The sequence below is a fragment of the Dioscorea cayenensis genome, chromosome 3, assembly GCF_009730915.1.
Source record: "Dioscorea cayenensis subsp. rotundata cultivar TDr96_F1 chromosome 3, TDr96_F1_v2_PseudoChromosome.rev07_lg8_w22 25.fasta, whole genome shotgun sequence".
In the NCBI taxonomy this organism is placed as follows: domain Eukaryota; kingdom Viridiplantae; phylum Streptophyta; class Magnoliopsida; order Dioscoreales; family Dioscoreaceae; genus Dioscorea; species Dioscorea cayenensis.
The window spans coordinates 12203719-12209718 of NC_052473.1; positions in this window are offsets into that span (position 1 = coordinate 12203719).

A 6000-nucleotide genomic window follows, 5' to 3' on the forward strand; every position below is an offset into this window, starting at 1 on the left:
ACTCGCTACCAGTCTTTGAATTTCCACAGCGGGCGTGGAAAATTTCCACACACTCGGTGGATTCTCTGCTTCTAGTTTCTCGGCGGTTGTGAACAAGGTCACTGCAAGATTCTGCCAATTCCATATTTTCATCTGGGTAACGCAAACGGGCACACGTTCACTGCCGTGAATCACTTGCTGCTTTCAAAATAATATATATGTTGGTGGAGCTCCTGTTCTTGTATGCATAAGACGGAATGCTCGAGTGTGACTGCCTTTGTGCCCCTCTAAATAAATGTGCTCACTCGAATGCGAGGAGGTTGGCACACACTCTAGCATCTCACACCGTCCTATGTCTCGCGGCTTTGAACTTTAGAAAGATCTCCTCCAAAAATAAGTGCATTATGATCCACATTGGCCTATTTCCTTCATACTCACCAAATTTCACACCTCTACCGCGTAAAAAGTAACATAAAAACACACATATTAATGTAAAACTGAGAAAAGTAATGCTCAACATAAGGAATGAACGCTTCCATTCATATCGCACAAGCACTTATCACGCCTCTTCACACCACATAAGTACTTTCTCAAGATTCTTCAAGCATGCCCCTCAAAGGAATTCCCAAATACCGAAAAGTCATCCATGAAGACCTCCATTATATCTTCTAACAAGTCATCAAAGATGGCCGTCATACATCTTTGAAAAGTCAGTGCGTATTGCAAATGTCCAAAAAGGGCATCCTTCTATAAGTGAAAGTACGAAGAGGGATGTAAAGGTTGTTTTTCTCTTGATCTTCGGGGCAATTAGGGATTTGAAAAATATCCCCGACATACCATCTAGAAAAACAATAAAATTTGTGGCCCCGCTAGTTGCTCCAACGCTTGGTCAATGAATAGCAATGGAAAAATGATCCTTTCTTGTGGCATCATTCAACCTCCGATAGTCAATGCAAACACACCATCCCGTGACCATTCTTGTCGGAATTAACTCATTTTGCTCATTTTTCACCACTGTCATACCACCCTTCTTCGGTATGACTTGTGTTGGGCTCACCCACGCACTATCCGAAATGGGGTAAATAATTCCTGCGTCAAGGAGCTTTACCACCTCTGCTTTTACCACTTCTTTCATCTTTGGGTTCAGTCTTCGTTGAGGTTGGATCACAGTTTTGTAATTGTCTTCCATCAAAATCTTGTGAGTGCAAAAAGAAGGGTTGATTCCCTTGATATCTGAAATATTCCAAGCTATGGTCGTTTTGTAACTCTTTAGCATAGCTTACCGATTGTTCTTTTTGCTCCGAAATACTTGAAGCAATGATCACGCAGATTTTTGATCCTTCGGCTAGAAAAGCATACTCCAAGTGTTTCGGTAATGCTTTTAGCTCTAACTCGGGAGGTTCTTCCATTGGAGGTCATAGCCGATTTGCTTGTTTCCTATCAATTTCTTCAAACCCCTTGGAAGTATCTTCTAACTCTTCCTTGACTACCCTTTATTCCGGTTTGTTTACCCCAAGGATGTCCAAGCTATCTTCATCTTCCACTTGATTACTCAACCCACACACTTCAATTGATGAGATTGATTCGACACATATTTTGGCTTCATCTTCTTCATCTTCTTCGATCCACACCCAACATATTCATCTATGAATGCCATTGAAAAAGATGAAGGAATTGCCTCAAATCGAATTTCAAACCTCATTCCCAAAGGACATAAACGTAGATTTTTCAAAGTATTCCAACAATGTTGACAATTCAACCCCTTGATATTGCATTCCACTCTCCTCATTCATCATGTGTGGCTCAACTATCGGTGAGACTCGACCCCTCATCATGTTGCTTAACCGAATCAAATTACGCTACAAATTGTTCCATTTTTGTCTCATTGGATACCATCCTATCCTTCAATGTCTCCATAATTGATGCTTCGTTTAACATGATCCTGAAATTGAAAAGAAAACAGAAATTACTATTCACCAAATAAAAAATAGGAAAGGGAGAAAAAATAGAATGAAAAAGAGCGTGAAAGAGGGAAATATGAAGAAGAATAAGCAAATGAAAATGTGAATGACTAAAGTAACCAAGTCCTAGTGTTCCTAATATCCTGTTCCCCGGCAACGGCGCCAAAAACTTGACACGTCCGAATATGCGTGTAAACCGCAAGTGCACGGGTGTCGAAGTAATAATTACCCTGGTGAGTGGGTAGTCGAATCCACAGGGAACGGAAGTATTAGTATTAACCAATTCTTAGTTATGTAGTCAAAATCAATGGATGTGATGAAATGAACTAATTGCAAGAGCATTAATAACCAAGCAAACGGGCAAGAAAAACAAGTAAAGGAGATCTCAATCAATAAAGATGAGGTACCCGGACAATGCTTCCCCTAGGATCTAACATGAAACTCAAGATTCACTAAATGCTTCTAAACCGTGTCTAATGAGTCGAGGCAATCCAAGAATAACCGGCACTTCCTCCAAGCCACCGGCACTAGTCCCCTCAATGTCCGGTAGAATCGTCTCAATCTCAACACCTCAAACCCCATATGACCGAGAATACGCTCTAGGGACACCTAAGAGTGAAACCCGATTCCTAAAGATAGATCCAACCCTAATTCCCAATGAAGGATCCCTAACCCCTACGGTCCCTAGGAGAAAATCTCTCAATCTCATGCCTCACACCAAATATGGTTGCATAGAGTCTAGGGAATACGGATGTAGGAAACACTTAATCGGAAGGGAAAGGGGACACTCCACTATCTCATGACTCACCCTCCTCAACCCCTCTTTAACCTTGAAGTTCTAACTCTAATGGAGACCTCTCTCTCATCAAAGTAACAAATCATGCAAATCCAATCAACCAAAAGGATTAATAAAACAAGCAAGCAATGGGATTTTAGCAAGTTTTCTAGCCGGCTCTCTATTTTCTCATTTCTCCTCGTCGGTAAATTCATTTTCTTCATCTTCTTCATCAATTCATGATTTCTATTGATTAATCTAGTCAACAATAGCTTCGTTTCTTTCAATTGGAACAATGATTTTACATTTAGAACGAAGTTAGAGATATTATAATGTGTATTTTTGGATTGTTGATACCGCCGATGCGTTTCTCACGCCCCGTGAATCCACTACGGGTGTGCTTGGAAATTCCTACCCGACAGTGTGGATTTCTGCGGTATTGTTTTATCAATTTGTTTGACTAATTTTTGTTTAAATTTGGCGAGATCATGGCACCCTAGGACAAAAAGCAAGGCGATAAGAGGCCACGTGAGTCATCCTCACGAGCCTGAGGCATGCGATTTGTGATTCCGAACATCGAGGCCCGTTATGAGCGCTTATGCGAGACTCCGCTCGGACCGGACTTGATTCTGGACACGACTATATTCACGAGATCTTCAGCGAGGGAGATGAGTTCGTTTGAAGAGGTTGAGGACCTTGTTTCGAGGAGGGTTGGCGGCGATTGTTGATGATTAGAGCGATGACTATCAGGAGTTTAGCTGGAGGTGCTCTCTTCGTTTGAGTTTGATAGGCGTATCCGACTACTTGATTTAGGGCTTTCGTCGATTCGAGTGTTTGGGCGCCACCATAGTTTGGAGCATTACGCAGTTTTTCCATACTACTTGGCTTACTACGAGGGGGTATTCACAGTCGAGGAGACTGCACGGTTGCCTCGCGGTTATCACGGAACCTTGACGCGGAGAGCTTCTGGGTGCTGTGATGGGGTCGAGATCGGTACATGGCAGGGGTCTCGAGGCCACGTGCCTTTCGGCCTGCCTACGAGATGTTGCGCGCAATCATGAGTGGGTCGGGTGAATGGCCATGGCGATAATACTGGTGTCTTGAGCCGCGGGGATTCTTGCATGCTTGTACTCAATGGTAGGGCAGCGTGCGATACACTAGGGCACATCTTGGTGATTACATCGGACATGGAGGACGATACACCACTGGGCGGGAGGCGTCTTCTTGGGTCCCTTACATTCTGAGATTAGTGCTTTGGGCATGGGTCTCTTGGATTCGATCGGTGGGGCCGAGAAGACTGAGTGTGACCCGCTCCCAGAGGTCTAGAGACAATGCGATTGATGGGCGATGGTCATGCGGGGATTCGAGACAGGTGGGGTGCGTTAGATTATGAAGCCCGAGAATGAGGCGAGGATGAGGGTGATGGCGGCGGAGCATCTCGGCCGGTCCCGAGGCCTCGGCCCGCATCGATGGACACCGAGGCACCTCCGGTGACCGAGGAACCACCCGATCGCGTATGTTTTCAGCTTCTCAAAGCCAATGATCGCTTTGAGAGGCTCGAGAATGCTATAGGGGTGGTCCGAGCCGAGGGTTGCTGAGATTAGGGCTACGCGGACCACTCGATTGCGAGGTTCGTGGCTCGTTTCGACATATTACAGTGATCCTGAGAGGAAACGTTGCCTCATCATTCATCCTGCAGCCGAGGACTCTTCAGGCACCGCCAGTACCTCCAACACCTCCATCCTCGACCCCAGCACCAAAGGACCCACTATATGCTTCCAGCTTGACAATAGAAGCGGAGACCAGGAAGCGACCCGACCTTGACCTTTCTTTTTACTTTCATGCATTTTACTTTATCTTATTTTCTTGTTTTTAGACTTGTTCCTTGGAAAAGGATTTTTCCTTCGAGGTTTATGTTATTTTTGCATTATCGAGTTGTATTCATTTAGCTTCATCTTTTTATACACTCGAGGTTATTTTTGTTTTTCTTGAGCTTCTTGAACCCCCTTGTGTATGCATGTAGATGGTCATTGTCATCTTGGGGTGAGACTTAGTCATGGGCACGGCCAAGATGCTTTGGCACTTGGCCGTCTGAGCTTCACACCCGTTGGAACCTACTCCCAATGAATTAGCTTCATCAACGCAACACTAGGAGTCATGGGAGTATTGTTTTGATTGCTTCTCCCACATCTAATGATATATTTTGAGTGAGCTTTGCATGTGTACATTGAGGGACAATGTACAACTATAAGTGTGGGGGAGTTTCATAGTGCACACATCTTTTCTATTGTTCTTGAGTTGTTATATACTCACATAGCCAATGGTGGTTCACCTTAGTTGCAATGGTTGTATTCTTGAGTTTAGGAGAATTTCTAACATTGAATGTTTTTAATGCTCTATTTCTTGCTTGAATGTCTGGAGAATTTTTGCCGATTTACACTTAGTGCACTATTCACTCTTTGAACTCTGTTGGAAACTCTTGTTCAATGTTAAAGGGACTAGTTAGGTTTATTTTTCTTGTGCTAATTCATGAAAAAGAAAAGGAACAAAAATAGTTTTTATTGTTTATTTGTATTTGTTGGGTGGAAAGAGCTACCACCTACGAGTATGAAGCTACTCTCACAAGTGGGATACTAGTTTTGCCCTAATGAGGAGAAAGAGCTATCTCATAGGATGAGTGAAAGCTACCACTCGGGTAGAAAGAGCTACCACCTCGAAAGTGTAAAGCCACCTTAGCGGCCGCTTGGGAAAGGAGCTACCTTAGAGGATGTGTGAAGCTACTATCGTTTTTGAATTGTTTGTTGTTTCTTGTTGTAGATAAATAAGTCCCTTTGCACTTAGAACTTTGAGAGCTATAACTTGGGGTGTTTTGAGTGAGTTCACACACTTACATGAAATTCGGGTTTTGTTATCCTTTTTATTCAAGTTTTTAGCTAGAGCATTGATTTTTCATATTTAGTGTTGAAATTTTCCTTACTTGTAGAATGCTATCTTTTGTATACTTTGGTGAACCTATCAAGCTCTTTTCAACATTTTTCTTCATTGATGCGAGAATGTTTTAATGTTTGCTTGAGGAAAAAACAAAAAAGCTTAAGTGTGGGGGAGTTTGATAGTGCTTGTGCGATATGAATGTGAGGCGTTCATTCCTTATGTTGAGCATTACTTTTCTCAGGTACATTAATATGTTTGTTTTTATGTTACTTTTATGCGAAAGTAGGGTTTGAGGCCAGTATGAAGGAAATAGGCCAATGTGGATCATAATGCACCTATTTTTGGAGAGATCTT